Here is a 19,149-nt window from a genome sequence, read left to right as displayed (position 1 = left end):
CGTTGTTGTGTGGGCATGCATGTTCTCTTTTTCACTTTAACTGACGGAGAAACAGTCAGAAACTTTGTTGTTCCCCCATATATTGCGCTGCAGTAATGGTCAGCAGTTCACGGCAGCCCGAGCCCCTGCTGTTTTCAAACCTACTAGCCTACAGCCAGCATACAAACAAAGAACCATGATTGTTGTGTCAGTCATCTCCCAATTGTGGGGGGGGGCATTTTGACCCAAATTAGCCCCCCTCCGGCGCCTATGGGCAGAAGGCTTCTGCCGTCACCAACACCCATTAGATAATCAAGGCATCCAAATGACTTAGCTGATATTCCCCAACAGGATAGAGCTGAGCCCAGATCGTATGGGAAGGCTGCTGCTGCAACTGGTGTTCCACAAGCCACGCGGCACTAAAGAAAAGAGACAACAGTTATGTCACACATGTTGTGATCCAATTATGTCTACAGTACCCCTACATATATTATAGCTAATTCATAGTTGTTTCCACCAGGCCAAAGGCATTTCGGCACCATTGGCCCGGTCAAAGCCAAACTGTGCACACGCACTCCCTGGATGCCAATGACGAACCTCTGCCCAGAATGGCCTGTTATACCGCCACCATGAGGCTGATTTCTCGTGCAGATTTTATCCATACATCACGCAAATCGGTACACTCTGTCTATAGTAATGTGATCAACACGGATCTGTCCGATTTTTCATATTGCGTCACGATTGGCTTGATTGCCTTCCAAAGTTTACAGGATTGGTCCGCTTTGAACAAAATGCCTTAAATCATGAACACAGCGTGCTATTTCTGTTAATTATGCACGCACATTCCCACTAGGCAGAGGAAGAAATGCCACTTAAAATGTTTCAAATCAGCCTCATGGTGGCGCTATAAGAAGCCGATTCGTGTTTTTACCCATAACCTGCACCTGTGTAAAACTTTGTATGCACACTCCCTAGAGGCCAAGGAAAAACCTTTGCCCTGCATTTTCCACATCTCAAGGTTCAAGGTTGTACTTTATTGTTACATCTTGTGTACAGGTACATAAGAGTAAAACATATTTTTGTTTTGGCTTCCTTACAGACAATGCAGCAGCATAGATTGCATAACATTAAACCACAGCAAGCACAGCAAACAAGAATAAAGAGTGCAAGAAAGAGCAATCAAAGTGTAAAAATAATAGTAACATATGTACATGTGCATGTTTTCCTTTTATAGCGCCATCAGGAGGCTGACTTATGTAAAACACATTTTTGATATTACGTACTCCTTCAGATGTTATCCAAATTTCACGCAAATACTGTATATGTACATATGTTCTCTATAGTCATGTGATCAACACGGTTACACGGATCTGTTTGATTTTTCATATTCTATCCTGATTGGCTACGATTGACATCTAAAGTTTGCACGACTGTCCCGTTTAGAACAAAATGCCGCAAATCATGAACGCAGTGTCCAATTTGTGGTGAAACTGTGCACCACATTCCCACTAGGCTGAGAAAGAAATGCCACTTGACATTTTTCAAATCAGACTCATGGTGTCACTATGAGAGGCCTAGCTGAGCCTTTACCTATAACTGCACTGATCTCCGTAAATGTTTGTATGCACAGTTTCACGCAAATTGGTACACATGATCTTTATAGTCATGTGATCAAGACAGAACTGTGTGTTTTTTATATTATCTAAACTTTGCAGGTGTGGTGCGTAACAAAATGCCTCGAATCCCGAACGCAGCATCCAATTCCTGTGAAACTTTGCACGCACATTTCCACTACTTTGAGGAACAATTAATGCCACCCATTTAACATTGCCCTATTGCGCCAGTAGGGGAAAAAAATAAAAAAAATACTCCTGTAGGCTATACGGTGCGGTACACATTTTGTCTAAACATCACAAACGTTCCTGACCTATATGGTGGAGAGTAGACCTGTGTGGAAAATGTAGATTTTACGACGGTTCAAGAGTTATAAGGGAAATGTAAAGTGGGCTGTTATAGCGCCACCATGATGCCGACTGATGTAATTATTTATTACATTAAGTGTAATAATTATTATGAACCTGCCCTACAGCTGTAGCCCTTATGGTTTCTGAGAGAAAAATACTTGAATATGAGTTTTAGCATTTTCCCATATCTTTTTTTAAATTCACTAATAAATGAATTAAGTGTTACATTTGTTAAATTGAAAAAAGGGCTTCGTTAAGACCTCCATAATATAATGATCAATGCATGTGTGAAAATTCAGAGCGATTGGTGCAGCGACAGTGTTTCAGACATCCATTCAGACAGACAGACATTCCGTTAATTATGTTATAGATGTTAGATTACAAAGCATATAAGCAAAGTATTTTTCTATTTCATTGTTACCTAACCCATTTAGACATGCTATATCTATACATTGTTATACCTTTCAAGCCGGGAGCGCCTCTGTGTCATTTTAGTTGTTGCTATAGCAACATAATGAGGATTTAGGCGTTTTTAGAATCAGCCTCAGGTATAAAGGAGTTAAAAACAAGACTCTCAGTTGGAGTGGATTCAGTAGAATGTTGGGGACTATCAGCTTCGGCAGAGAGAATCACCACGTCCTCTCACCCAAACCTTTTGATTTGTGCCTTCAGTGACCTTTGTGACCTACAGTCATGACATAGTTTGTTCTAAATTCATAATTTGAAATACCTCTACAAATTCATGTAGAGAAGCGACTATTGACATATGTCATTGATTCGTCATAGACCTACAATGATGTCTTCTAAAAAAAACCTGATGTTCTTAGAAAGTGAGGTAACGTATCTCTTTAATACTCGCTGTTAATCTTTGCATTGCTTACAAAATGACCTGGTCAAATTCCTCCAGGTAATGCAATTTGCCCCACATGTTCTATTAAATACACCATGGATCCTGGTAAAACTCAACATCTAAGCAGATGTCAGAGGGATTGAGGGGTTTTGTTTGAAGATTGCCTAGATGGGAACCACACGCCCCTGACAAAAGGCTGAATGGTCCATGTATCTGCACATGACACAACGCATTACCTGCTCTGGGTTGCTTTCTTTGGGTAACACATGCCTTATGGGTAAATTGTTTGCAGAATCCCAAGCCTGTTGGGATTTCATTGAGGTTTTTTTTTCCTTCTTTTTTTTAACCTTAAACATAACCAGGGAATGGTTATATTTGCCTTCAGAATCACTGGAATTCTGAAGTCTGTCTGTCTGTCTGTCTGTCGCTCTGTCTTTCGCTCTGTCTGTCTGTCTGTCTGTCTGTCTGTCTGTCTGTCTGTCTGTCTGTCTGTCTGTCTGTCTGTCTGTCTGTCTGTCTGTCTGTCTGTCTGTCTGTCGCTCTGTCTGTCGCTCTGTCTGTCGCTCTGTCTGTCTGTCTGTCTGTCTGTCTGTCTGTCTGTCTGTCTGTCTGTCTGTCTGTCTGTCTGTCTGTCTGTCTGTCTGTCTGTCTGTCTGTCTGTCTGTCTGTCTCTCTCTCTCTCTCTCTCTCTCTCTCTCTCTCTCTCTCTCTCTCTCTCTCTCTCTCATTTCATGCTGGCCTGTTTGCTTTGGGGCTTTCTTTTCTCAACCCCCTCTCCCCCCTCACTGTGTATCCCTCACGAGCAGTGGACTTGTTCTTTACAGATGATCTCCTCTGGATTTCCAATTTGCAGTGCTCTGACTGTAGCAGACAGCAGCATTGCTTTAGCAGGGCCGTCGGAGGCGCACTGCCACCCCCCCCCCCCCCCCCCCCCCCCCCCCCGCACCCGCCCCCCCCCCCCCCTCACTGTCTGCAGCGTGACACCTCCATTCCATGCTCTTGTCAGTCTACAGAAGAGAAAGTGGATTACTGTCAGTTTCGGCGAGGCTTCACAAAAGCAAAGCTGAGCACCGAACACGGGGTGTGATTCCTCCACGAGGCACTCATCTGCAGTTGCATCTACGGCCAGAGAGAGAGAGAGAGAGAGAGAGACTGCGAGCGCCCCGGGACACGAGCACCAGCAGGGTCATCAGACGCAGCCTCTTTTTAGAAGCTAGGGCTTAATCACATGTAAGCAGCACATCAGACAGCGGGCATCTCTAGGTGTTTTGTACATGTGATAGCTGTGTGTGTTTTCTGCCAGACCCTCCCCCAACTGCACTTCCCCCTCCCCTTGATTTTCCCAAGAGACGTCCTGCTGAGAAAATGACAGGGCTGCAAAAATGTACAAAACCTGCACTCTCCTGCCTTACACCACCTTTCTCCTCTCATACGGAGAAAGGATTCTCGGCTGAGCCACAACAATTGTGCGTGTGTGTGTGTGTGTGTGTGTGTGTGTGTGTGTGTGTGTGTGTGTGTGTGTGTGTGCGTGTGCGTGTGCGTGTGCGTGCGTGCGCGCGCGCGCTTGTGAGAGGTATTATTTAGTATTAAAAATATTAATTTATGGAGTTGCCTTGCCTCAATCTGTACCTAAACCAAGGCTCTGAATTCAGGCAGAATCACAATTACCATTTAAACTTGGCTAGATTAGTTGTCAGCAAGACTGGAGGTGAAACGTGCCAATAAATATGTATTAGACTTTAAATTGCTGCTCCCTAATAGGTCATACGTGCACTTGTGTTTAGGCCGCCTCTCCTTGATAGCCCGCCACATATGGCCCAGCTATTTATAGACTGACACTAAGGTCCGGGTGACATCAGCAACAGCTGTATAAAGATGGTGATTAATCTGTAATTGATATGACATCCATTCAGGCTAACTTAAAGGAGCATTACGAGACTGCTTGACATGAACATGACTTCTCAAGTTCTTGCTCGGTCTGTCTCATTCTGCTGGAAGCCCTTTCTTCTCTGTTTTGCTACTTCTAAATTTAATTTTAAAAAGTATGATGTTAGTCATTTTGTTTTGTACTATATGTAAAAAGTGTAGTGATGCATGTCCTACACAGTGTTGGACATACTGTAATGTGGTATGTTCATGAGTCCTAGCATGTAATTTGCTTTCTCCTTCCCTGTTGCTATTGCCATTTAGAAAGGAGAGCATTAAACCGCCCCCTTACAGACTGAAGTGTCCTCGTTTCATCGACACCAAGGTCCCGGAACACACCCACCATCTGGCCATTAGGACAAATAGACTTTACTCCAATTGTCTGTTTCTTTGTTTGTTTTTTCCTACGACATTATGACAAATAAATTGGAAACGGTTCATAGAGCTGCAACTTGTCAATTGTTTTGTGAGGTAACGGGACGCAATTATTTCAAGAAAGAAAGATGATCCTCTACAAACGGTTGGCCCCACGCGGTGTATGAAACCATTAGAAGTGCTCAGTTTGAAGTTGTGACAGTTCAAGGAAACGCAGAGCCATAACGCAGTCCTGCGTGGTCCTGAAGCGAGGTCGGCGTTCCCATCCTTCTAGACATCTATGCACTGGAGCAGACAAGGATGCAGCACATTTCATTCGATACTGCCAGGGAAGACAATGCAGAGCCCTGACTTGTCTAGACAGCCGTCCTTAGCACAAAACGGCGTGGTAACGGCCAGCCCTCCGTGCTGGAGTAAATCTACCACAGCCTAGCCCCCCATCTAAATTGAAAACCTGGCTGATTCTCCCTGGCTTTAAGCAATGGACTTCTTCATCTGCCGTGTAGCACACACACCTTATATATTGGGATGTATAACATCGGCATGGACTCGCCTGATTGACCTGCATTCCAGAATCAGCCCCCCCTCCCCACCCCCAACCCCCCTCTCTGCTCACCACACCTGGGGCCCCGGGGCCCGGCGCGTGGCTGTCACCGGCCATCGCCACACCACGCGATTGATGACAGCTATTCACTGATGAAGCTGTATTCATCATTCCTGTCCAGGGCTGCACTGACCAGATGGACCCTGACCATCCATCCACTGTCAGGGACACATCTGTTCCCGTTGTTGCTTAGAGTACTAACAAGTCACCAGCTCCCTGAAAGGCTGGTGTCAGCCCAGAGAAGGATAGACACCGGTACACATGCTGCCCAGTTAAAGACACGCACAGCAAAAATCTGAGGCGCTGATTTAAGTGATTCTATTGTCACACTCTTAGTTAAATTGACGCCCCACATATTGTGGAGGAAGATTACACCTAACCCCTCCCCCCCCCTCCCATAAAAACAAAAACACACACAACCACTAGTCCTTTTTTTTAAAGATATTTTGGGGCTTTTCTGCCTTTATTGATTGATAGACAGGAAACGGGGAGAGAGAGACTGGGAATGACACACAGCAAAGGTTGTTAGGATCGCGATTCAAACCTGCGACGCGCTGTCAGGCATGTGCTATGTGGTTTGCGCCTGGACCGCTAGGCCAGCGGGCACCCAAAACCACTAGTCGGTTTCCTCACATTGGAACATGGAGCTCCTGTAATAACTCCATTGAGTGTTTACTCCTTGCCAGGCGGCGCTTGGAGGGAGAAGCACTTTTTCGTCCTGGCGTTGTTCACTCGTCGCTGCGTGTCCTCCTGGTGTCCAACTTGAAAATCGCCTGTTCTCTCCATGGACATTTTGGCAAGGAGTATTTCCTTGGGTGCCTGGCAAGGACACAGAAAGCACAGAAGCTTCTATCTATCTATCTGTCTGTCTATCTATCTATCTATCTATCTATCTGTCTATCTATCTATCTATCTATCTATCTATCTATCTATCTATCTATCTATCTATCTATCTATCTATCTATCTATCTATCTGTCTGTCTATCTATCTATCTATCTATCTATCTATCTGTCTGTCTGTCTATCTATCTATCTATCTATCTATCTATCTATCTATCTATCTATCTATCTATCTATCTATCTATCTATCTGTCTGTCTGTCTGTCTGTCTGTCTGTCTGTCTGTCTGTCTGTCTGTCTGTCTGTCTGTCTGTCTGTCTATCTGTCTGTCTGTCTATCTATCTATCTATCTATCTATCTATCTGTCTGTCTGTCTGTCTGTCTGTCTGTCTGTCTATCTATCTATCTATCTATCTATCTATCTGTCTATCTATCTATCTATCTATCTGTCTATCTGTCTATCTGTCTATCTGTCTGTCTATCTGTCTATCTGTCTTATCTGTCTTATCGGTCTATCGGTCTATCTGTCTCTCTATCTATCTAGTCTCTCTATCTCTGTCTCCATCAATCTATCTCTCTCCCTCTGTCTGACAAGCAGGTACTGTACCACATAATGAGACACGTCTTTAATCTGCCCCTCAATCTTACAAGATTATGGTATTCCCCCCCCCCCCCCCCCCCCCCCCAAGACATATTGAGGAAAAATTATGGTAATTGTCTTCCAGGAAATCACATTTTAAGCGGTTAAAAATTGCTTGGTAAAACGCTGGCGGATCAAAAGAGCTTTTGACAAAACGCAATGAAGAGATGTAGCTGTCACTGGGTGTGTGACAACACACAGCACGCTGATTTCTGATGGCTTTTTAACGCACGCCATGAATGAAGACTGAAAGCTACAGCTGTTTATTGTGACCAGCGCCATTCATGCAGGCGGGGAACGGACACCTTTAAGACAGGTTCCCCCTGCTGTTTCCATCCATTCAACCTCCTCCTCACACGTTTCCCCCATTCCAAACTTCACACACACAAGAAGAAGAAGGAATGATTCATAAAAGGACTCTGATGCGGATTTCCGATGGGAATCCCTGCTGCTGGTTATTAATCTCTCTGTCGGGCCATGAAAAGCTACAGCTTTGCAGCTCCTAGTTTGTGTGTGTTTGCATGACTTGCGTGTGTGTGTGTGTGTGTGTGTGTGTGTGTGTGTGTGTGTGTGTGTGTGTGTGTGTGTGTGTGTGTGTGTGTGTGTGTGTGTGTGTGTGTGTGTGGTCTACACGCATGTTCCTATCGCTATGGTCTGTATTCTCTGCATACTGTACATTTGTTAGTGTGTGTACGCATGCATGTTCTCTGTGTGCATTGTGTGAAGCATTGTTGGCATACACAGGTGAGTGGTAGGAAGTTGGAACCTGGGCAGCTCTGCAGGTCCGCACTCTCTAGCTCTCTCTCTCTCTCTCTCTCTCTCTCTCAGGATCTGCACAGTAAAATCCCGAGAGCTCATTTAAATCTTGAGAGTTGAATTATCACTCAGGGTTTTGCTGTGTGGGCTGTGGAGTGGTGAGGAGATCCATTTAGCACATCTAAGTTCATTAGGCTCCCTGCGAGGTGGCTGCGAGTGCCTGAGGAAACCCTGCCAAGTTCTTCATTGTCTTAAGACTCAATTGTAATCACCTCACTCAGCATGACTGACAGAAGAGGCTCTCTGCCGTGATTGAGAGTATTGATCGTTCAGCTTCTCTAGCTCTCTCTCTCTCTCTCCCTCTCTCGATGAGTTGGCGATGCACATTCACAGCCTTCACTTTCCGCAAAAACAAAACAAAAAATCTCTTCATTTGCTTTAATCATCTGATCAATAACTAGCGTCAGGACAGTGGGGGCTTTTTACCACTATGCAATGTCTAAAGTGTTTTCTGTTTCATGCCTCCTGTCCTCTATCATTCTCGTTCTCTGATTTTTTTCCCTTTCTTTTTTGGCTCTCTCTCTCCCTCTCTTTCCCGCCGGGAGAGGAATCTGCTGAGTAAAGCTGATCCAGTGGACTGGGGCAGGAAGGGCAGGGTGGAAGCCTTAAACAGCGTTGACTTTCAGATTCACAAGCAGGCTCCTCCCTCACCTCGGCTCTGTCCGTCCCCCTTTGCTGTCGTGCAAGATCGGCAAGATTTCTGTCACCTTCAGAGATGGCACGCTGCCAAGATCTCTTGGAACCAAAATCTATTCTCACAGCGGCGCCCCTCGTAACAGCGTGAACTTGTTAATCTTCTGATAATTGCAGTTTTAAAGGAATATCACAACTCGGTTGGTGAAACCGTGGGTGTACTTGAACACAGTGTGTCCTGTTGATTTACATGGTGTTGTGGCAGCTATAGTTGTCTCTATAAACACAAGTTATGGTGATTTCAGCTGCCTAGTGCATTCTGTATAAACACCAATTTTGCCTTTAAAATGTCAATTTACCATGGATAAACCTGTTATGAAACCGACCACAGTGATGTGGTCGAGTTAGAGCAGCCAATAGTTTGCAGGACTGTAAAAGCTTGCAGCCTTGCAATAACATTTGCAACGGACGCAACCTCATTAAAAGACAGTTTGTGCCACATTTCTTTCCATGGTGGTAAGTGGTAACGCAATAATGACTGTATCGCTTGCTGACCAACGCCACAACTTCACACTGAACTTTCCTCCCTTCTTTGAGGTTTCCCTCAAAGTGAGACTGAACTAGCGCTTAGTGACTGCAAGCTTCAGTGTCCAACACCACAAAGAGGAAATCTGGAATCCGTTATCACTGGCACTGCAACACCAGACTTCTGATTTGAATAAAGCTGGTCGACTCTATTGCAAACACGTAATCTCTTGTTTAGATAGTAATGAGTAGAGCCTGTTGGCAGCAGGCCTGTCTGTTGGTCTTTCGCTTTCTGGACTCTCTCCCTCCTCCTCCTCCTCCTCTCTCTCTCTCTCTCTCTCTCTCTCTCCCCCTCTCTCTCTCTCTCTCTCTCTGTCTCTCTCTGCCTTGAGGCCAGGCATCTGGGAGGGGAATGAATGAGCTAATTCTTCAGGAGGGGAACAAAGGAGCCTCATGGCTCTTGGTGTGGACATTTCGGACACATGACAACAGCCTGAAAGTCCACTCCCTGTGCGTAAAAAAAAGAAAAAAAGGTCCTAGATGACTGTGTGAAACATTAATGTGCTACAATTGTCTGTAGGCGAATCAATGGTCAACTGTCAAAGTCATTGTATTGCACAATAATCTGAGACATGGTTAATAATACATTGTATGTCATCAAGAGCCTGTGCATCCACTGCTTGGCTTGGTGTAAATGTAGCTTAATGTTTGTCCTGAGTGTCTCCCCTGCATCAACGCCATTTGGTTATTGTTTTGTAATTAATCAAATATACTGAGGATGGCTATCCAGCACTTACTGCCTCCTCTCAGAAGCCTCAATGTGTTCTCACTGATTACAACCCAATGATGCTGACCCACGGCATAGACAACCTCATCAACTTAATTGGTATGAGTATATATGCAGGTCACAAAACAATTAAGAGAAATTGAACCTGCAGTGTAATGCGACAACGTATGTGGACACAGCTCTCAAAAAAGATGAATGCGAACATGTCTCGTGTGAACAAAATGAAAAATCTTTCAAACAGAATATAAAGGGAGCAAAGATAATTATGAGAAGAAAAGGTTCAATGAAAACTAATGCTGTTGTTTTTGTGTTTTCTTTTTTCGAAAGGGTACTGCATACTGGCATTAAGGCATTACTTGTGTATCACTTAGAGATAGTGTTAGTCTCAGTAAGCCGATTTCTGTTAAACAGTATTAGCACACAATGTCCATGATTTCTGCCATGGAATCCACAGAAGCATATCTCAAAAGTCCCTCCTTCAGATTAAACTTTACTCACAATATTGTATTAATCATTATCTGTTCAGTACTGGTGTAAAATAGACTGCAATTGTGTGGTGAACATCCAAGAACATAGTTCACCTTCCCACAGGGCTAGCACACTGATAAAGGCATTGACGATAATAAGAATGCAAGGGGGGGAAAACACCATTGTTTCTAAAACCAAATATCCATATTCCTGATGGCACGTTATACTTTTATGGTTTTGGTAAAATGTGGACTGGCATAGGGCTGATGGACTTTTAAGTAATTCTCAGAAAAACAATCATGGTCCCAAAATATGTAATTTTCTGTGAGTCGCTTTCAATCTGCAATTACAATAATAGCCACTTTTACCATTCATTAATTTTGTGCACGATTGTACTGATGCATAACTGTAGCCTACTTAAACTTGAAAAACATTAGACAATTACAAGTGCCCCTTTTTCCATATATATGACAATTATTATAACTTCAAGTCCACCTTTTTGAGGAACCCTAGCTACTTCTAGGCTGTAATACTTAATGAAGAAACTCAATTTAGTAAGAGCCTTGTCAAGTAAGAGGAAATCAGCCATTGAAACAAATGAGTGTACGGTACAAGAGTGAATTAAGTCCTCTCTTCTGTCAAGAGTGAATCAAGTCCCGTCTCTTCTGTCCTCATGACTATCGTTATTACACAGAGACAAAATGGCAGCCGCACTAAGTGCTCCAACAGTTTTTTTTTTCCTTTTGCGTGTCTTTTTACATAATCCCTAGTGGTGCGTTTCTAGTTTCCTGAAGAGCAACTTCTGACAACGAGTTGTGAAAAATTAAACAAAATGAAAACACAGTGAAGCACATGCAGTGAAGGGCACCTACAGTATATGGAATGTAACCGGTCCTCCATGGTTACTAAGTTATGAGAACAACCCCCAAGACCTTGGTGTGCTTTCCTCAAAATATCCATGTTCCATGTGGGCACGGAGCACATGGACAGCAGCAGTTATAGTCGTAGTGGATGACAAACAATAGGCAAGGGAACCAATTAGTTTTTTTTCATGTCAAGGAATGAGAGAGAGAGAGAGAGAGAGAGAGAGATAGAGAGAGAGAAATGAAATCCTACAGGATATGTTCTGATTTTCCTCTAGGAAACATTTAGCTGAGTATCTCTTTGTATGCTTAATTGTGGAGCTACTGTAGCGTTGTCTTCCCTGGGGGCATGACTTGTTGGAGATATGCCAATTCTGTATTACTTGTTGAGTCCATTTCTGTTTGTCTGTGTGTTAGTTCAAAAGCAAGCAAGAGCACACAGATGCTCTAGCCCTAGCAAACACTGTCTCTGGGGCTTGGAGAGCTGCATTGTTATTATCTGCTATTCAATAACAACACATGACTGCCGCACAGTTATCAGTAGCCTATTGCCATGTACCCTGCTGTGATTGTATTCTGTCGTAAGGTTTTAGAGTTGTGGTGTATACAGTACCTACTACTGGAATACGTGCAACCTTTACAATTAATGAAAACTATATTGATTGCAATCGGCAAACCCAGGGAAAATCTCTTTTTTTCCCCCACCGTACTTGTTTATGAGAAAGAATGATGTTTTTAGTGTGTCCTGTCGAAGTCATTATCCTCAGTTTACCTCTTGCATTGAGGTAGGCTAGTGTAATCAAAGGTGAAACGTGTATCTGCTTAAAATACCTTCTTGTTCCAACTAGCGTTTGTTTACTTGTGATCCCACGCAGGGAGAATTTGTAGCCCTACTAATCTACTATCTGTAATATATATTAAATTAGTAAACACAAATTAGTGTTAAATATATAGATCTATATTCTGATAATAGTCATAGCTATATAGTGTTTGTTCAGTAACAGTGGTGTCCCCATCTGAATTCTTTCTGTGCCATCTACGATTCTAATCGTACCCCCTAGGCTAGGGTACGGCATCAGCCATCTACGAACATGTTCGTACTCCCCGTATAATCCATATATGAAAGCGGTGACCGTGAATTTACATTTTAGCATTGCTCTGGTTGCTATGGAGCACCTCCGTCCCCACCAGCTATGGGATTTTTTTTACATCCAGGCTCCATTTAAATCCATTAAAAGCAAGATTTTCAAAGCCCTGTATCTCTAAAGATTCGAGCGCTAGTGTCCATGGTCAGCCGTCGCGCATCCCGATGATCGTAAATCCTGTGACTTTGTCTTGCATCGCTCCGGACATGTAACAGTTTCTGACGAGAGCTAAGGGGTATGAGCCAATCCTAACGATCACTGCTCATAACAAAAGCCCCCACCTCACTGATAACCCGAACATGAAAGGCTTAGCCTTGCTTAGGCTACCACCTAGCGGGCATATAAATAATTAAGCTCTCTTTAGTAAACATACATTATACATTTTCAGGTTGGGATACCAATTTTATCGAATCAGAGAGAATTCAAATAGGATACAGGATAAACGAGTGAAATTGGAAGTGATGAAACAAACAAAGTTGTGTTTTCTTTCCTGAAATTGACCACCCACCCATTGACCACCCACCCATTGACCACCCACCTGAAAATGTATTTTCTGCTATTAAATACTAAAGACCTGGAGAGACAGCTTGATGAAATTATTCACGCAAACTATTGACACACAAATGTTTTCTGAGCAATTGTTTTCTGAGTACTATTTACTGTATAAGTATGGAGTTTTCTTACAGCATAATAGATAATAGACAGCAATATTATGCACATATCTTTGTTGTTACTTGATTTACTCCATGCACCTCAATCTGTTGTAGTTGTCTCTGCGCGTGCGACGTGCGTGCATGGCATGTGTTTGCGTCTGTTCAAGCATGTGGGGGTTGTGATGGTGTGGGAAAGCACGGAGGTACGCATGGGCGTTCTTGTCCCTGTGCAAGTGTGTATGCACAAGCTTGTGTGTGCGTGCGTGCATATACACTGCGCGGAGAGGATTGTTGATGCCTGTTCTGTGCTCTCCAGCTCATGCACAGACACTCCAGAGATGTCCGCAGTAATGGAGGCTGCAGCTGTCGTGGCTGTATTGATTGCTCAGACCTGCAGATTATTGCTGTGAAGAGTGACCAACAGCAACCCGCTGAGGTAAAAACTCCTCCAGCCAACAGGAGTCTCGCCGCTCTGCCCCGAGAAGCAACATGTTTAATTGTTTGTGGTGTTCTCGGGCCCCTACTGCTGCTGGCCCTTAGGGAGCAGGGCTAGTCCGAGCCCTGACCTTTACTTTCCACCGCCAGCCTCATTCACACATAGACTGGGGAATGTATCAATGCTCCCCACTTCAACATTCCTCCAATTACTGGCCACAAACAAAGATGGAGCCCTTATCAGCCGGAATGAGACCTGAAGTCTTTGCGGACTGTTGGGCAACTTGTGGAAGTGGATGTGAATGTATACGGCGAATGACTTTTTTCTGGAATACCGGGGGCTTTTGGTTTGTTGTTGAATAAATCATATCTGATCTAATGGCAGATTAATGTGATGACAATGTTTCATAGAGCATCTTATTTTCTTCATCACATAAGCCCAGTACAAGCTTAATTACTATAGGCCAGTTGATCATATTTCCTAAACTTTGTAAATTAATTGGGGATGGGGGGTGGGTACTGAGTAAAAGTCACACTCTGTTAAGATGGTAACCTAACAATCGCCCTCCTAAAACACATTTGTATTTCTCCACTGCAGCTGTTGTTAAGATGCCATGAGAGATACATTAGAAACAAAGCAAGCCTGTGCTGGCATCTGAATACACTCAATCAGCATTCAGCCTAGTAGTTTGCAATTATAATGAATATTAATGGCTGTTTTTCTCCTACATAATATTCTCATAATGACTCTACAAAGTAAATGCAGCCCTCCTAAAACCACCATTTATCATAACTACGTACCAAAGCAGTTACACTGTCATCCTCCACCACGACAAAGCCATCAGCCAGTCTCTGTACTTTACAGTCTAACATAAATGAATATAATAAAATACCTTGTAACTATAAGTACCGTGCAGAATTTATAGAGATTGCACACGCACACGCACACACACACACACACAAAACTCTTTTTCTGAAAGAATATTAACAGCATGAAGTGAATTGTATAGATTTCTGCTACTGAATTCAGGATTAAAATGATTCAGTGTAGATGTTCACTATTTCAGTGTTCAATCATTGAAACTCTGATGTAAACATTCCTCAGCTAGTGTCTAGTGAACAAATGCATTCCAGCGAATATAAAACAAAATGAAATTGAGTGCCGTGTGTGTGCTTAACAGTGCTTCTTTAGTTCCGTCAAATACCTTCTCCCATGGGCCTCTAAAACAGCGGAGGAGCCCAGCTCAATCCACATAGACATTATCTGTGAGCGACTGAACCCTATTTGGGAATTGGTAAAGCGTACAGAGAAATAGACTCAGGATAGAACACCCCAGCAAATTCCATTTCACATCTGAAGTGGTCTACTTGTGAAAGATCATTTGGTTTGGAGTGAGTAAACAGAGGGGACTCCATCGCTCTCAATGACTTATGTGTGAAAGCTGGGGATTACAGCTGATCAGGAAGTCTTGAAGCTGCTTGGAAAAGCAATGCCTTGCAAAATGAATCCAAGGGTCGGTGTTTCACAAGCCTGTGCTTTTCTCACTTGTTTCCGATATCGTGGCTGGAACACTGTAAAATCAAACTCTGTGCTGATGCTAGCGTTTTTGCCACTGAGGACATTAATGGGGGACACAGTCATCAAAAATAAATTTGTAATAGCGTGTGATTATTTCTTAGATGCTGTGGGAAAAATAATAGCTAAATAATATCTCCATTATTTTTCCAGAAGTAGAAGGGAAAACATACATTTTGTGATGGTAGCAGGCTTCGGTCATGGGCACAGAAGCACTTAAGTGTGATGGGAAAAGTGTCGTTCAATCACCATGGAGCAACTAAAGCTGATGAAAGGGAGAGGCATTAATTGAATGACCTTGGCATTACTGGTTTTAATGAACAGACCCACTTCAATGTAAAAGGCACACAGCTGGAGAAAATAGTATTTTAGTGGGTATTTCAACATGTAGGCCTTTGACCATCTCTTTCTCAATGTTGTTCATTGTTGGCCTAAATAATGTTAAATTGTTAACCTTGTTCAGAGTCTGCTTCTGTTGAGTCAGGACTGAAATGGTGTTAGTCTACACTACAGTACATTGTACATGTGCAAGAGGAGATTGGTGGGTAAGCCTCGTAGGAACTTGGCTGCGTTTTACTTATAAGGGAATGGCAACCTTTATTATCATTTTTAAAAGAATCAAACGCAATGATTATGAAAGATAGTTTTAAAGAAAATAAATATATATTCACTCACAACTATTGGTGGCTTGTGACTCACAAGCCACCAATAACACAGTGTATTAATGCATTATTGGTGGTGGATACCTGCACTCCTGCTGGGGGCAGACACTGACTGCTATGACATATCCATCAAAGCAGTGGAAGCTGTCTCTCCTGATGTGGACTCAGGCATGGGTTCTGCACTGCCACTGAGAGCCCAGGACCATCCTGCTTTATCCACGGGCACCCGGCCAACCTGGCCTGCTATTGTCCTTCAAACCCCCCCCCCCCCCCCCCACCTCCTCCGGGCTCACGTTGAAGCCTGCTATTCAATTAAGATACAGTAACTTTCTGATGCAAGCTTTAAGACATTCATCACTGTTTGAAACACTGTTGATAGAGGAGGAGACGTTTTTTGAATCTGTGCCAAATGACGGATCAAGAAACTGCAGAAGTATCGTTCTATTCTGGCGGTCAGGACACTGTTGAATCCCTTTGTGAAAGCATCTGTCATGCTTTCTTATGCTTAATTTATGCTCCTTCGTACGGTGAAGTATAAGGGTTGATGTATGCTCTGTTGCACGGCGGCGTCACGCACTGAAAATAGATGATCTACAAGCTCACAGCTCGGCGCATCACGATGCATTGTGAGGTTGTAGATCAGCTACTTTCAGTGTGTGATACCGTCGTGCGACGAAGTTTACATCAGACTTTTAGAGACCATATGACACGCTGTTGTGCAGCATGCCTCAGACCAGTCTGTCGCCCAGTCTTTTCATCATCTGTTATGTCCGCCACGTCCACAATTACATTATTGCTGTTTCACTCACAAGAGCCACTGTGTCAGGGCTCTCAAAACCAAACAGATGGAGCTCATCGGCAACAGAAGGCATGTAAATCATGGATCATTTGATTGGAGTTCTTATTCAATTATTCTATACCAAGTGGCCATCTTGGAGTAGACTCAATAAATGCTGCCTACTGTACAATATGTGTATGCAACTGTTACGGCATTCAACATGAATAACCAAGATGAACTACAAGATACCTGACTGCATGTGTGCTGTACTTGCTTTACTTGTTTCTTTTGTTGTATACCGGACTGGTATCTAAAAATGTGCCAGAGGGCTTGGCATTCAGTTGGACTATTTTTTCTTTAAATGTAGCTTATATCATTGAGTAGATCCATCTAAAGGGCTATTGAATCGTGTTGAAACCATCAGGGATTTAGTGTAGCCAACTTGGATTCCTCTCAGTCTGAACACTGTTTCCACCCTGTAGTACCATGATTCCTCTACCCTGCTGGAGTGTTCAGGGAAACAAAATCTACAGTTCAGTAAAAAATTGCATCTCATCAGAATCTTCTTTTGTGTGTGTATTAAACTTTGGCCTATGTCGCGTAATATAAACCATTTTCTTCTACCAAAGATGAATGTATTCAACTCAGCCCCGATGTATCACTCTGATAAATGTTGTGTTAAGCACCGCTTAGGTAAAACACTGCACTGATGTGGAGGAAGGAACCAACTATCATAGTACTTATAGTTAACCACATGATCCCTAGCGTAATAAGCGTAACTATTTTGGTGGAGAATACACACAGTTTGGCAGAAATAGCAGATCTATAAGCACGTTGTGAGCTTGTAGAAAGAGTGAAAAGATTTGGTGTAGGGGGATAAAAGGAGTGGACCGACCAAGTGTAGAACCCTGGGGGACTCCGATCTAGTAATTATATTTAAGTGGTTAAGTGTGTATCTTATTGGCTTCTCCATGACTGCACTACAGTGTGTACAGGCCTATATGGAGAGAGCATACATCATATCTCAAGCCCACACAAAAGTGTAAAACGCAAAATATCTTTATGCAATTGTATTCAATGCTCACCATGTACATACTGTATGAATTATGTTGGTCTGCATTTACAGATGTGAGACCTTAAAGTGAAGCACAAGAGAGTGGAATTATGGAGAGGCAACTGTGACAATGAATCAAAATTACAATCACAGAACAAGACTGCAGGATTTCAAGTGTTCCCATAAATTGGAAATTCAGCGTTGGCTGAAATAGTTTGTGGAAAAACAAAATGAGCTGTATTTAACATTCAGGCACAATGCTGAAAAGTGACAATTGCTTATCTCCATGGAGATCAATAATGGCTCCAGGATCATTGTGTAAAGTGTCTGCAGGTTTAATGCAGATAGGATGTCATTATTATTTTCTTTCTCCTAATGACCGTCATTATGCACGGACACTGATTGAATTCCATTTGTTACCTGCGTTTGAGCCTGAGTGGAATAATTACCATTTAAGTATCTCCATTAAAATTCATACACGAATGTTCATACCCAGACCTCCTTTTAAAAATAACTAAAATATTCTTTGAATATGAAATGAATAGGATTATTACCCAGCCCTGCTTTAAATACTTGAATTATAACTTCACATGGGGAAGCATTATAAAAGCATGTGTTGTATTTATTTTTTTCTTATTCTTGTCCAGTTGTGTCCATTTTTGGAAAGATGCCAAAGAAAAGAAAAGCAAAAGAAACAACTTGTAGCCATCAATGCGACACACTCTCTTAATATTTAATTAAAATGGATCTGCTGGTAAGTGTAATCAATATCCAGCTCCCACACTAAATTGCATTTTCAACCTTGTGTCATGTGCAAAATAAATAGTCTTTTTAAGGTTACATACATTTTGTGGGAATATTAATTTCCCTTTTACCACTTTAAGCTATTCATAGCCGTCTTGATTGCCTTGACAAAGGTAAAGCAACTTTTCTTTGTTCTATTTTGAGCTGTCATGAAAGATGCATTGTTTTGACAATAACAATTTTACTGTATATGTGAGCATGTAGCTTTGTTTAATTAAAATCTTAGCCATTCTTGCCAGATTAATTTCACCGTCTAGTTTGAGGGCTGGTAGATTCACTGTCGCCGTTAGGGGAGGCCAGATGAAGATGTGATTTCTTCCTAAACAACCGAGCCATTGGTTTATAAGCATGTTTGTTTATTCAGTGGTGCATGAATTTAGTACCAACAAGAACATGTCACTTCTTGTTGCTTGTTCTGCTGGCAGTCACCCGGCATGTGCAGTCGCCCAAGTGGAAGTAACTATGTTTGTGTTGCAGGTAAATAAGGCATACTCTTCCCCTAATACAGCCATCTTGCTGTAAATACACAGCTGTGGCTGAACACTGAGTCAGTGAGGGAGAGCGGAGAGCGGATTTGGCTACACCTAATCAATCACTGACAGATTACTGCTAAAGCCACTTCCATACACATTAAAGAGGGACAAATGCAGAATTGCAACTGAACAACTTCTAGTTTTAAGCCAACAGTGGGACTTCCTGGTTATTTATCAAAGTCATTGCTGGTGAGCAGCATGCCTGTGCGATTGTACTGCGATTGTACAGATCTAGAGCTG

The 19,149-nt window shown here is 42.8% G+C and overlaps 1 protein-coding gene across 3 annotated transcripts in view; it reads left to right on the top strand.

Moving 5' to 3' along the window:
* fign (fidgetin) overlaps positions 1-19,149 on the top strand; it is a 96,600-nt gene that overhangs the window by 31,829 nt on the left and 45,622 nt on the right. Inside the window, exon 1 of one of the 3 annotated variants that reach the window (XM_079519086.1) lies at positions 13,459-13,503. The exons of the other annotated variants lie outside the window; for them this stretch is intronic. The gene's annotated coding sequence lies outside the window, so the exon portion shown is untranslated. Of the gene's footprint in view, positions 1-13,458; positions 13,504-19,149 lie in introns of those variants that run through there. 3 annotated transcript variants of the gene reach the window in all.

Source organism: Electrona antarctica (assembly GCF_951216825.1).
Source record: "Electrona antarctica genome assembly, chromosome: 13".
NCBI classification, from domain to species: Eukaryota; Metazoa; Chordata; class Actinopteri; order Myctophiformes; family Myctophidae; genus Electrona; species Electrona antarctica.
This window is presented reverse-complemented; position numbering and strand designations above follow the sequence as displayed.